General features: G+C 38.9%; 1 long non-coding RNA gene across 1 annotated transcript; it reads left to right on the plus strand.

The window, feature by feature from the left end:
- The first annotated feature begins 1,975 nt into the window (after positions 1-1,975).
- Positions 1,976-5,919, plus strand: LOC143302861 (uncharacterized). The gene is made up of 2 exons (XR_013058687.1): positions 1,976-3,224; positions 3,312-5,919. It is a non-coding gene; the product is annotated as an uncharacterized LOC143302861 (long non-coding RNA).
- Positions 5,920-15,341: the final 9,422 nt, after the last annotated feature.

A 15,341-nucleotide genomic window follows, 5' to 3' on the forward strand; every position in this document is an offset into this window, starting at 1 on the left:
TTTTATTCGATATACGCCAGATGCTCGGTACGTAGGACAGAAACAATCGATTCTATTTGATTAATTAAAACCGCAAGTAATTAATTTACATGAATAGAACATTGAATTGCACTATATCGTTCTATTATAAACATGTATACTGTTAAAGAGTATGCTTAATTGGTTAATGGCAGATTAATCGTTCGATGATAAATATAACAACGTGCTTTATTTATTTGCCTTTATCGAATGTTATTAAATAACCGAACCGATATTTCTAGCGTTTAAACGACACATTAAAATTATGATTTACGATCGTTATCTCACGCGCATCTGCTTAATCTATTGCAAATACTCAAGAGTAAAGTTATACACGTTCTTCTACACGATTCACGTTAATTTCAAATTCTTAAAAATATTTCGATAATACTTCGATCACACTTATGTTGTCTCGACTAAAGGACTTAAAGATAGCAAACATCGATCCACTTCATAATTCCACTTTACAATTCGATAAAAGAAACGATAAAATATCCGTTAGACTACTTCGTAGGAATACTTAAGATAAACGATAAGAAAACATTTGCCAATAAGTATACAAATAATCATTTTACACACAAGTCTTACGATACTCTAGAAATTACTCGAATCGATAGCGTCGCTCTTATCAAACTCAGTCGACTAGTCGATAATTTATTAAAAATAGAAACACTGTACATCGTCGTGGTCGATGGTTGACAACAATCGCTGCAATTATTCGTTTTTTTTACGAAATAGGAAAAATTACAAATTGCTTTGTAGCAAGAAATCGCGAAAATTACACCAGATTGATAATTCAAAGGGGAGAACATATAATTTTATTCGCAACACGACGTATAGGGGATGAATTCTAAAAATAGAGGTCTATCGGTAAGGAGAATTTCAAGAGTCCAAGAGAGAATTTCAAAAGCGGTACGATAATATTTATTTTATTTCAGATCTACGTGATTTATGACACGGTCGAAAGAAAAGGTATTTTTCGAGAAAGATATTTTTTGCTTTTATCGCTCGTGCTTAACCGCTATCTACCTTAGAAAGGGTAATTATATAGATCTTATCGCGAAACGAGTAGGAAAATCAGCGAACAAGGGAATCTCTGTAAGCATCGCGACGAATCAACGTGTGCACGCATTTCCCAACGTGTTTCCCATTTGCTGATCGACGACGTTGATTGACAGATAATGGAGATCGATATTTCGAGGCAGCCACGAAGATTCTGTTAGCGGCGTTTGTTCGTCGAACATCTCTCGCTAGGCTACACGGTGTTCGTCGTTTCTCGCGCGATCCACCTGTTTAATTAAACGACAGCAGCCGGCGCGCTCGGTTTCATTAAAAATTTAATAGTCGCGATTGCGAATCCATCGACGTATTCGGCTCGATGTAAATCGATCTTTAGCCGAGATACGCTGGGCCATACGGGTTACCGTGTCACTGCGAACGATAATGACGATACATTGGATGATCCGTGGCGAGCACCATAATACCAAATGCTATCTATGTTACTGATATGTATTTATTAAATTTAATGCCTATCGATACGTTCGCTGTTCCCGTGTTAAATATAAACTTCGATCGTGCGCCGGATTACCGCGTATCATCTGGAGCTTATTCAATAACGCGCCGTAAATTCGGATTGGCGGTAACGTAATTTAATAGCCTTGAAGCTCACGGAGTGGTATTTAGATCCGTGACAGTTTCTCGACGAGTCGAATCTCCGAATGATCGAAGACGATCTTCAAAGAGCCGGCGTTTGAAGGCGACAGCATTTCAAATATTCATGATTCTTCCTAAATAGCGAAGATCGTGTCGGTATCGAAGTTATTCTGGCGAATTACCAAAGACTTTAATAGCTAGGAATATCGGACAAAAGACGCGTTATTTCATTTGCAACGAATGCAGCCACCCTGCATCCTATAGCACGATCGATCCAAAAAAAAAGATTGAAATTAAGAATTTAACGAAATTTTACAAATCACGAATAAATTGTCCTGTTACTATGTGTCAGATAATCGTGCGCGGGCAAAATTCCACCAGCTTACGAACCAATCCGATACAAAGGAACAGAGATGTGTAAAGAAACCTACGCGTGTACGTCGAACAAGCTGAGAAGGTTAAGGAAAGGAAAAAAGAAAGAACGAGCTGATTCTCGATTGTTCGCTTTAAAACCCGACCGTTCCTCGAGAAAAGTGATCGAAGGCAAGGTATTCTGCGTGGAGCGGGGCTACGACTTTACAGCTAGCACGAGGAATAGGGATAGCTGTGACACAGGACCAGGGGAGGTTTTGACGGTATTGATTTCCCAAGCCCGGGACCTCGTACCATCTGTAACTCAAACTGCTCCACTGAGATACCCTTACGTGCTCTAACCGAGCCGTATAAAATCGTACATACAGCTAACTCTATATCTCGTTCGTTCCATCAACCATTTCGTCAACATTTTGCACCCGATTCTCGTCGGGGTATGCGCGATTTTACTGACGCGCTGTAGCAAGGCAGAAAAGGCGGAGGAAGAAAAATTTCTGACGAAAGTTTGAAAGGAAACAGGAGTCGATGGTACGTCTAAAAGGAAATTGGCAAGCTGCTCGACAGAAGTTGCGCAAGTTTTAACGAAATACATATCTGCTCGTGCAGAATGCTGCAAACAAAAGGACGCGACTGCTTCATTTTACTTTGGTATTACATTAAGGTAGAAGAGCGTTGTCTAAAGTTTTTCATTTGAAAAGTAATTGCCATCCTTAATAGCCAATTTGTGAGTTTAAAAGGACTAGCCTTTAGAGATACAATTTATCAAGCATTCTGTCCTTTTTTATGTCCGAGTATCGCGGATGAAGAATAGATGGTGACACGATAGTGACGTGATAGATTAAAGCTATAGAGCTTGAATAGAGTTTAAAGGACAAATCTTTTTCGGAAAGGTACTTTTTATAAGAAACGGTAGATCGTGGCAATGAAAAATGCTTTCAAAGTGAAAGAAAATACCAGTTTCGATAGATTCGAATATCTTTGGGATACGCAAAGAAATCTATCCGGCCATAACTTTCCGGCATCGTGTAACGTTCGGGTCGAGAAGCTTTCCAAATTTTCCCATTGCTTTACGCGAATATCAATTCCCCAATTTTCCTATCCTCCATATCTTTTCCTTTTTACGTATAAGATTGGCCAAAGGAGCTGTCTAAACTGGATTCATCTGGAGCTAGTATTTATTCGTAAGTTGCAATTTATTTATTTAAGGAATAATTATAATATCCTTTCTATAACATTTACGTGAGTTTCCATTTCCATTTCCCTTTCAGATGGATTTAAACGGTGCAAGCCACGTATAAAGGAATCTCAGGAATAAGAAAATGTGTTACTACTTCGATCCACGCAATCTGACTGGCTTCGACGCATGTCGCCTACGCATCTTGTCGTTTCATCGTGGAAACAAAGGAAGCCCGGTTACCGGGTCAAAGGTGACAAACCACCAATTCAGAAAATTGCCCTGCTAATACATACATCCGCGTAAACCATACATAGTTCTATATTCACCCAAAGTGTTTCCAAAAATCTACTCTATGAATACGAAAGAACGTAAGATAAAATTAAAATTAAACGAACATAAAAAACAGGAAGGAAGAGAAAGAGCAATTGGCGGTGAATACGCGTGTGCCTTAAATGTATACTGTCGATAATTCGATTAATAATTTAATAATAATGCAAATGATATTCTGCCTCTTTCTTTCTTTTTAGAGAAACATGTTCTCCGCTTTTGTCATTTTCAACGTTCTTCTTGAATATACGCGAATACATCTCATACGCGATCTTTGAGATGTTTTCTTTAAAATCTTATCACGTACTATGTAATCGTGTTTTCGAAGAAAACCAAAGCTCGCCTTCCATGCGAGCGATGTTTTTAATTAGTTTTACTGCAACCCTAATCAACGACAAGAATTACTAATAAACATACGTTTCACGGCTGAATTATAAACAAGATGATAATTAACAACTTCGTTAAATTTCTCGAAGGCGAGCCTTGATTCTTAGCTTACTATTATTTGCGATATATTCGGTTCAAGACGATGCCCAGAAATATCGAGAGTTTCGAATAGTCCCAATTCGGTGAATACCTGAACTGCTACGTTTGCCGACGATACGGCTGTATTAGCGTGCGATCGAAATTCGCGTGAAACTTCAAATAAACTGCAACAACGTCTCAACGAGATAGAATATTGGCTAAAAACACGAGGAACTGGAATCAATACTACGAAATCTACACGCGTGAAATTCATCGTAAAAAGCGAGCATGCCCTGCAGTAAAATTAAATTACTATCACAGCTGCTATACTTTGACAAAAAATTATCATTGAAAAACGCAAGAAAATAGAGCGATTGAACGAACGGCAGAAAACTTTGGTGGTTGATCGACAAGAACTCACAGCTAAGAACAACGCTAACAACAAACTTGCAACAAACTGCGGACACGCAGAACTATTTTCAAGCCCGTGTGAAATATACTCCTGTCGATTAGGGGAGCACATCCGCGAATTCCGATAAAATCAATAGAAACATGACAAAACAAAAAATTGAGAGGCGTTTTGAAAACAGATCGGTACGTGCCGAACAAACAAACAAAGAAAGAAACCGGTAGACCCACCGTAAACTAAGAAATCAGCAGACACAACGGGTTATATCAACAACGGCTGAAAAATCGTCCCAACAATCTGGCTACGAAATTACTGGACACCACGGGAGAATAGGGAAAATCGAAGACACCTTTTACGTCTACCAAATAGATTTAACCACGTAAGCTGAGTAACATCACGACGATACGTCTCTGGATGTGTTTATATTCGTGTCGACTTAAGTCACCGACCTGTGCCGATTATCGTTGTACGATAGATCGCATATACGAAAATTATAACAATAAAAAGAAAAAGAAAATAAAGAATGGGATTGTAGATAGGAGAAGAGAAGAGCGAAAAACTGATGATGGAGAACGCATGATGAAGGTAGATCGTCTTGCGAAGAAGCTTGACGCGGTAACGTTCGAACGGCGCATATATCCGTGGCGTTAAAAGGAGCCTCCTACCTTTTTACTTTATTTCCGTACGTAATCAATAGGCGTTCGATCGGGTCGGTACATTTCCGAAGTGGCGTCTCAACGTTCAGAGGAGCGCCTCGCCTCCTTTATCGAGGTTGTCGGCGTAGAAACGAGCGAGGAAAGGATACATATAGGGAGCGGGAGCAAGAGGGAAATTGGCAGAAGTGTGTAGACCACTACATCTTCTTCAAGAATCACAGATATCGTATATAAATAACCAACCGCTTATTTATCATGCTCTATCGAGAAAGGAACGGAAAAGAAGGGGTGGAGGCAAAAGGCCATTTTTATACGATCGGTATGGTACACTACCGCTCAAAGAACTCGTAGTCTGATGCTCTTGCTCATTTTTTATAGGATGCATATTTAATTACAAAATAGTTTGCAGTAATTTTGTTACGACGCGATAATATTAGCTTTTTAAAACTAATATGTTACACGGTAAAACTATATCAACTTGCATCGATGAATAAATAATCGATGTAACTGAAGTTCGTATTAATTTCACTTACTACAATTCATCCACAGTTTGCTACGGGTACTTTTCTTCGCATAATAGAAACTTACCTTCGGAGACGAAAGAAAATTCGCTTTAATGAATGAAATTCTCGCTGCAAACAAAATCGATGCTCGGAATTTAAGGCCACAGTGATAAGATACGATAAGTTATATAGTTCGTTCTTCGTAAGGAAGCAATTTTTCAATCGAATATGCCGATAACTATTCTCGTGGTAGTAAAATTGTTTCTTTTGAAAATATCGCTTGTCATGATATTATTTAAGCCCTTAGCTTTTAATAAAAATTCGGAGATATAATACCCATCTTTACGAGGCCTCATATTTTTGCACATAATAGCTTCTTCCCCCTTTCCGGCGACCTGTTATGCCACATTAAAATACTCCCTCTTAGCTATCGAGTAACATAAAATCAGAAAATAAAGATGAATTTGCCATATTTTTGTCTTATGGCTTTCAATTTTCCCAAACGTTTTATCATTTAAAGAACCTTTTATCGTCGCCTTCTTGCACGATTGAACTAACATTATTATCCTTCTTTTGCAAATAGCGATGAAAATGTAACGAAGCTTATATTTAGAACGATACTTAATTTTAATTCGTGAAATTGAAGCCTATTAAGCACGAGCTGCGTGTGAAGTTTCGACGTCCTTAATCTGGTACGCTGTTTAAACACCCAGTACCACGATACACTACATATATAACCACAACAAAATGACAAAAATAAAAAGATAATCAGGTAAAGTATAAAAATCGTTGTTCTCTGCGCCTGGTTTATTTACGCTGCTTCATACAGTTTTAATCACGTCGCATCCGATTATCGCGTTTATATGGTAAAGTAGCAGCGATTAGTATAAGTCAGCAAACAGACATACGTATGCATAAAGGACCTTTGTATCAACGTAAACGGAGAACATATGCCACATCCAACGATAAAAGAAATTAATATTTCGGTTAACATATCGTAAACCCGACGAAAATTACTTCTCGATCTATGTTCGTTATAAGCTTTTACTCTACTTGGAACAAATATCCTAAAGTTCGGACGGAGCTACTTCGTTGTGTTGCATTTTCGAAGAGGACAGATTGCCTCGGGGTAACTCCACGCTTCGATATTGATAAGTTTCCAAGTTCACTGGAAAGGTTATTGGGAGAAAAAGTGAATTATATTCGGAATCAGAGCATGTACAATACTATACAAAACGATTGGATGTTTCTAAAAGAAATTGACTAAGTTTGTTTGAATAGTCGTAAACCGTAATGTTCATCGTTGTCTTCCGAAACTGTTATATCGGGTGGAATAAATTGTAAGTACACGAAATTATTGCTACCTCCTTCTATCTCTCTCTCCCTCTCTCTCCTTCTCTCTACTCAGTCTATCCTCTATTAATAATATTTTCTATAATCAATGTAAAACATATTTACTCTGTTAAATGATGGCGAGCGAGCTCTATATATAACGAACCACTTGTTTATCGAACATTTCTAATAAAACCAACAATGTTAATATACGTGAAATTTTCATACTATTAATTCGAAATAATTGGCTTTATTAAATTGAGAAAATCAAAGAATTTATACGACAATTTATAGCGGACTCGAAGTAATTGTTATATTAGTATAATTAGAATATTCTTATGCTAATACGGAGAGAGGTCTTGGAATATTCAAAAATCCAAACGCGTTGTATGTATAAATTAGTCATGTAATAAAAATATTACTTTATCAAACGGATGAGTCTTTCCATCACTGACTAATTTCATTTATTTTCCTTCGTTACTTCTTGACGGTATTCTCGATATTCCTCGTGTACGTAACTTTATCGAGAAATTTCATTGCGTATCTTTCGATCATCGAACGCCGCGTTCGACGTTGTTGCGAGGTAGCGCGAAGAATCTTCTTCGAAACGAAATGAAAAGGGAAAATAACGCTCGGCGGGATAAATGTGAAAGTTCGGGTTTTATTTGCTATCAAGTTTTCGCGGAGGAATACGCGTTTATTAATAATACAACGCATTTTCCTTGAGAAGCGCAGGCATCGTTTATAAATAACCAACTTATTTGTCGTAGCCCAAGGAAAAAAGACAGGATCGCTATTGTGGTGTATTTTTAAAAAAAACGGCACACAAGGGGAGAGACTGGAAGTGGCTTTTTACAAAACGTCGGATACTACGGGCGATTTAGCATCGCTATGACAACGCAACAAAACGCCCGGTGAAAATTATGTTTTTCGTTGTTACGTCCATGAAACGATACGACGAATCAATCGGTTACTGCAAAAGATAGCGATAATATAGATACGCAGCTCGGACTCGAATAACATTTGACTCAAATTACAATCGAATTTTAGAGAAGATATATATATATATATATACGTAAAACTTGTTGAAAAGAAAGCATTAACGCTCTAATAAAGAATTTGAGACACCTGATAAAATCGCTGATTGTTGGGTAACGTAGCGTCATTGCGATGCAATCTACTCGCGTATCGTAAGTAACGTAACTATTGATATTAATTTTTTCACAAAAAGTCAAAGATGTCGGATGCCAGAAACGTAAAAAGTCTTGTCGATGAAGGAATAACTAGTTTCCAAATCGTTCGCTCGAGACGAAACACGCGCGCAAAAGCACGCTTAAAATTCGTTGATTTATTCGTCTGGCGGTGGTCCATTTCGCGGTAATTTTCCTGCTTGGAATTTATCTGATAGGTGGCATTAAAACGCGATCGAACGGTCTCGTGGTTATTGATCAACGTGATTGAAATATTTATAAAATCCAAGGAAATTCGCGATCGACCTTTCCGAACGAAATCACTGCCCTCGTGTCGTCGCCGTGGCAAATTCTAAGGTGGCCTGAAATAAATGTCCGTAGGCGTAGTAAGCACGAGCAAAGCCCGCTTGCACGTAACATAACGTGACGTAGTCCCATGAAAGTCCTCGTTATGGGGATTTGGTGAGCCGTCTTCCCGTTTAAATATCATTTCAAACGGCTATAATACGTTGCATGACGAAGAGAAACACGATAATAACACGTGCAGAACACAGGAACCAGAGCGACGAATAAACGGAGACGAGACCTTGAAGTGCATCGCGGAAGCTTAAACGTCTAAAGAAATGGGCAGAGTAGGGAGAGAGAGAGAGAGATGTGGAGAGGGAAAACTGAAGGAGGGTGAACTCGGAAAATCTGGCAAAGATTACGGAACATTTACCACACCACGGTCCATCTACCTTTTCGTTTGTCACCGCGTATCCACGTCTAACGACGACCACTTAAACTACCTCCGTTTCAATTTTCAATCGGACAAGCATTTAATTTTTGCCTACAAAGAAATAATTAAAACGATCATGAATTATAAAAGCAGAATAGAAGCTCGCAGCAGCTCACTGACTAGCAACTTGTGTAATTAGCGTATGCAGAGAAAACTACGAGGTACTCAGCCAGTAAATCTGATAGACCGATCGATAGACGCTTTTTCGATGGAAAGATCGTCTGTGTCTATGCGATATTCGACTGTACATGAAATACAAGAAGTTATCTATAAGAAACGACGTTTTTCGTAAAAGTTGTCAAGCTTGGATAAGCTATTAAATATATTTAGAAATCGTAACTATAAATAAACGTCTGTTCCGGAAGATATAAAAACTTATTTTTCTTACTCGAAAGGGATTATAAGATATGAAAGAATAAAAAAAAAAACTACAAGAGAATAAAAGAACTAAACATGTGCGTAATGCGCCAACGAAGTGTCGTCATGGACAATGGCGATAAATTAATCACCACGTTCAGCTGAGAATAGTGACGTTGCCTTGTTTTTCATCAAAACAATTTAGCGTAGAAGATCAGAGTATCGCGAAGGATTACGTGTATAATGTGTTGCGAATTAACAGCCTACGGCCACTACTCTGTACTAAAAATAGTAACAAATTTATCATCTGTCTTCCTCGTGAAACTTCGAAGAAAATAGCTGCAAAGCGTTTACGACATACGAGCATCCACTTAATCCAACTTTCTTGACTCTGTATTTTGACAAAACTTTAGAAAAACGTTATCGCGATAACCAAAGGATTAAATAAACGCACAAAAGGACAAAAGCTGAACTGCTGAGAAACACCGTCGTTGTTCAGAAACTTCCAAGAAGTACACTCGAACGTATCGGAGACCCGAACGAGGCTACGAGAGGCATCGTGGAGGAATACTTAAAATTTTCCGCTGCAAAGGAAACGACCATGATCGTCGTATTCCTCTCCCTACTTGCGCAAACCACACGACGAACAAACGAATAGATTCCATACGAAGGAGAAACAGGTTCACCAGACGAAGATAACGCGTGTACGTGTACTCGCATGGTTTCCGCCGGTTCTTCGGTCACTGCTTTCGTTCATCCTAACCCATTTCTATATCTATGTTCTCGTCGGTTGACAATTTCGTATGTTTCTGGTAGGACGAAACGTGGACAACTTGGCCAACTAGGTCTCGGCTGTTAGGACTAGGGCAAGATACGTTTTGCGGTCCTTGTACCGAGCTGCCCGACCGAATTTAGTTTCCTGTACGGATAAATCTATTTCCCGCGTTGCCAGATACCGCGTGGGATGAGACAGCGTCTGTGACTTTGATTAATTCGAATTTCGAACACGCGAATTCGATGCTTAAAATATTTCCAAGCGAAACGGTGGAAACTGCTACGTGGAGGAACGTTCGTAAATTCAACTAGGTAACGTTATATACGTATGTACTGCGAAGGAAGAAAGTATTGGGACAGCGTGTTAGGAAATAGTTGATCGTGTAAGGATCGTACGATGTATTGCCATTTACTGAAACAAATTTATACCGGTATTTATATTGACATATATATGCGTGTAGATGCGTTAAGCTTGCGCAAAGTTGAAGAAAAATTCAACAACGTGTAAACAAATTGCACAGCGTTCATTACGACTGAGTTTATACGTTTTATATCCGCATCGAAATTGGCATCAACGGTTGCTACATACCTCGACGAAGAAGCAATCGTACAGTTATGCGAAAAAATGTTAATCGATACATTGAAATACGTAATAATAATACATAATAGATTGATATCAAGGAAAAGAAAAATCGTTTGCTCCGATGATTAACATTACTTGCAGCAATGAACTTTACGATCAATTATCAGTCGAGCGTAGAATATACGATGCGAATAGAAAACTTATCGCAGACTTTAATCTTTGACTGTACGTTTAAAGGAAAATAAAATTCACGATAAACCATTTCGATGAAAATATCCTACAAGTTGATAGTTCCGTAATTATATCCGATAGAACATTTCAAACAGCCATGTTTCAAACACGAATGTTACGTTGATCAACATCAGGGAAACAGGTCTTTTTCGCGAAAAAGAACAAAACGAGAAAAATATTATCTCTCGGATCGTGATGAGAATAGTTTCGTTTGCAAACCGTTTCGATGAATTTCAACAAACGTGTTAACCTATGCGATCTAAATCCGTTTTCGAGCGTCGGTATGCAAAATAAAATCAAATACGTATAACGATACCACACGCCTGTTACGGATCCTATCGTAACTATATCGAATGTCAATTCACACAGAGACAGTTAAATCCATCGGAATACTTATCGAAACGTGACAGGCCATGCGAAACGCGCACCAAGTGTATGTATACGTTTGCGGTCTAGCGGATATTCGCGGCTATCGATGATATCCGGCGACGTCCTTGCCCTGATAAACGACGAGATACCTGTTTATCCGAATAATCACGGCTTTATCTTCTGGTTCTCGCCATCCCACGTTTCCTAGGTGTAAAAAAAATTCGGTGCTTTCATTTTTAGCTTCTACGAAGAAAACGTGTATCTGTATCCTTCACGATCGAAATATCTTTTATCACTGAACCGCGAATATTCGCGCGTTTGTGAGAAAGACGCGGAAATGCACGGAATACGCGTAACACGCAAAAATGTATATCGCGTAAAATATCGAAACGATAGTGGTACTCGTTGTGGTGTTTAATATCAGAATTTAATAAACAGGTCCATCCTTAGGTTTCGTTTCTGCGATTGTATTCGCTTATAAATTCGTACAAACGTTTCCATTTTGGTCGCAACTTTTTATTCTTTCCTGTCGCTAAAAACTCGTTGATAAAAGTACAAATAACGAGAGAAATAATCGTGGTAAAATATAAAACTAAAGGACACAATACCCTTTTCTACACCCAGCACACATATAGTTAAAACCCAGTTTTCATTTTTTTACTTCGTTCGTTTCATTTTCATTCACGGGCATTTTCCTTTTCCTCCTTACTCACCCTCCATTTCTTTCGCCGTTTCCCCTTCGTTCCCGGAAAACGAAATGGGAAATACCGCGTTTTCTTGCCGCTTGGCCGGTGCAAGATGAAAATAAAGCAACGCAGAAATAGCGGATGAGAAGAGGAAGAATGAGAGAAACCGGCAACACGGAAAAATAGAAAGCATCAGCGCGCTCTTTTCACCTTCTGCTCGTCGGTCAAGAGCAACAACGTGGTCCTCGGCTTTACCATCTCACCAGATCTCATCAGATTTTTGTCTCGTTATCGACTACAATTTATGAACCGATAGACAGACCGTGTAGTCGTCCGAGGAGTCTTATACCAGATGCTTATTACATCTAGTCACAGGAAAGCACGCGAATGGTCGATTAGGCTGTCGAGGCGTAACGATCAAATGAAAATTGATGACAGTGAAATTTCTGGCCTGTGGTTTACGAAATCTCAAGTTAACGCACAGCTGACAAAATTGCGAAGCGTCCGTAAGAAAAATGATCTTACGAGAACAATTACGAGTACGATGTAATACTACATTCGTAAACTTCTTTTCCAAAGCCTGCTAGAATATCGAAGTGTCTATAATTATGACTGTGCGCCCTAAATTCGATGTCTGCGAGGTGTTCGATTAAAACAATCCGGATCGAGCTTAAATTCAGCTGCTACATATGTAAATATGTCAGACAGTTGTTCAGGAAAAAAGCTACAGACGTATGTGTATCGCGAGATCCGATCGAAGGAACGAAAGATGGAAATTGTGCGAATTCCAACGCGATAATCCGTTCGAAACGTAAAAATGCGTACGGTATATCTACGAAAAAGGCAACGACTTGATATAACTGAAATATACAGGGTGATTGGTAACTGGTGGTACAAGCGGAAAGGGGGTAATTCTACGCGAAAAAAGAAGTCGAAAATGTAGAATAAAAAATTTTTTTTTTAATTTTTCCATCGAGACAACGATCTACAGTGAGATCCGTTATAACGTGCCGCACGCGTACCGAGCGAAAATTCAACGTCGATTTTCTCGAAAACAAAGCCTCAAACGAAAAATGTTTATTCTATATTTTCGACTTCTTTTTTCGCCTAGAATCACCCCCTTTCCGCTTGTACCACCAGTTACCAACTACCCTGTATAAATGTACAAACCGAAACCTGTAAAACATTTAGAAAGATATTGTAACGTATCTAACGTAGTGTCGTTTAAGTAGCTTTTCTGCGATCAGCCAGCTAATACCTATCGAATCGCGACAAGCTTGCGCGTGTAACAGTGGCAGTGAAGTGGCTAGAGACAAGAGAGAACACAGGATTTACGAAACGTGCCACTGTTGCAAACGAGAGGTGTTTGCTGACATTTTCGACGATGAAGTGGCGTCAAGCGAGAAAAGAGAGTGGCGCGAAGCAGTGAAATCTTTATAATTTTCACAAGGCAAACGAAAGGCTGAACCGGAGGTAAAAAGGACCGGACCGATCGCGAGTGTAATAACGAGGCAAACATTAAGCGCAAGAACGCCTCGGGTTGCGCCAAAGGTCCCCTCTTAACACACTTAATAAATATGTTTATCGCTCCAGTGACTTCCGTCTATCGGCTGAGTGGATCCAGTGACGTCACTGGCGCTTCTCTAACGTCATGTCACGATAAAACAAAACCGTCGTTGTCGGATCGCGGCAAAATAATTGCCCGTTATCGGCCTCGAAAAGCACGTTGTATCCCCACGCTTTGTCCGACAATGTATTCCCGATTCTATTTACGCTCCGCTTCACGACTATTTTTAACGAAAACGAACAAAGTCGGGGGGCAAGCGAACGACGAAACCGCCATCCGACGACTTCTTCGACGCAGAGTGCAAAGTCTGCCGTGCCGAATCTGAATGAGAATGTTCTATTTATTATCGGCCGTCTCCTCTTTAGCGACTCTGTGGCTCGAGAATAGCGATATTTTATTACAATTTATAATTCTCATTGCACGATCGTACGTTTTTAGATGAACGTATATCTGTATATTTTCGCGCTACGATATCATTCAGATACGATAATCGTTAACACCCTGTATAAGAGTTGATTTCATCGTTCGTAGTATGCAAGTATGTGTATATTAATAAAACTGAAAATCGTGGGATTATAGAGGAAAGTACAATTATAACGAGATTATTTTATGTTGGAGTTAAGGCGTTTATTCTTATTTAGTACGGCAAAGGAGAAAAAAAGATGTAGAATATCTATTTATACGTTGTTTGCTCGTACGTGTTGTTCTATTCAGCTACGACAGGTGGAATGAAAAATTCCAGAAAAATCGATTATTAGAGACAACGCGTTGTAAATGGACGACGCGTTGCCTTGTCTCTATACTTTAGCCTCTCTACACCAAAGGTCTGTTTATTTCGTTAGATCCTTCTTTCAAGTATCTCTGAAACGTTTTCAACAGACGTTGGTACGTCTCTCGTTCCTCGCGCAAAGCATCTTAACAATGTTTTCTTAAACATCATAGTAAAATCCATATACCAACTCGACAAGAAGAAGACACACACTACGTGTTTAGTAAGTCGTTATATTCGAGTAACTTGCATCTCGAGATGACACGACTGTGCACACAAATACCGTGACATTTCAGAACGAGCAAAAGTAATTATTGACTATCGTTCGTGTTAATAGTATTTGGAAGTCACCTGACATCGCAATGTTACAACTTCTATAAATACGTATGTATATTATATGCATTTGAATACGAACAATGCGAATGTGTTTGAATAGAAGTAAAAAAGGGCATAAGAAAGAAGTAGCTGCATTGATACCGATTCAAAGTATTCGATGTTTATACTTGACGACACTGATTACGAATACAATGCAAAAATATGTACATATCCGTATCTCTATCTCATAGTAGTGTAACGGATACTTTCAATTTACTATTGATCATTTCCAGTGTGTTACGCGTCGTATTTTCAAGCGTCTTTTTCGACTTTCGTTATTCTCGAACGACGAACGATATTTACGCGAACAAATAAAATTCGTCGAAACGGATTTATAAAGAGCTGAAAGAATAGAAACGATTTAACAGAAAACGATCGAGTCCTCTTGAAACGTTAAACGGTAGCGAACTATAAAACATAAAAAAGAAATCAAGTTGGAAGCTTGCGGGGTCATCGAAAAGCTCGTCACCTCCATTGTACTCACGTAAACTGAAACAATCGAACGGTATCGACAATCAATAGTTGCAACTCGATTTACGAGCACGTTCTGCAAACTATAGGTAAACACCCTCTAACGAAGATGCGTTTTGAGTTTCGTCGTTTTTTGTATTCGTATCTTTCTATTTTTGCTTTTCTCTCTCTCTCTCTCTCTTTTTTTTTTTGCTCGTTAAAAAGGAATATCCGTCGTTTGAGGGAATATCCATCTTCTCTGGAGCAACGTGTCTATTTCTGACACGTGGCTCATACATC

This window comes from Bombus vancouverensis, chromosome 6, assembly GCF_051014615.1.
Source record: "Bombus vancouverensis nearcticus chromosome 6, iyBomVanc1_principal, whole genome shotgun sequence".
Lineage (NCBI taxonomy): Eukaryota > Metazoa > Arthropoda > Insecta > Hymenoptera > Apidae > Bombus > Bombus vancouverensis.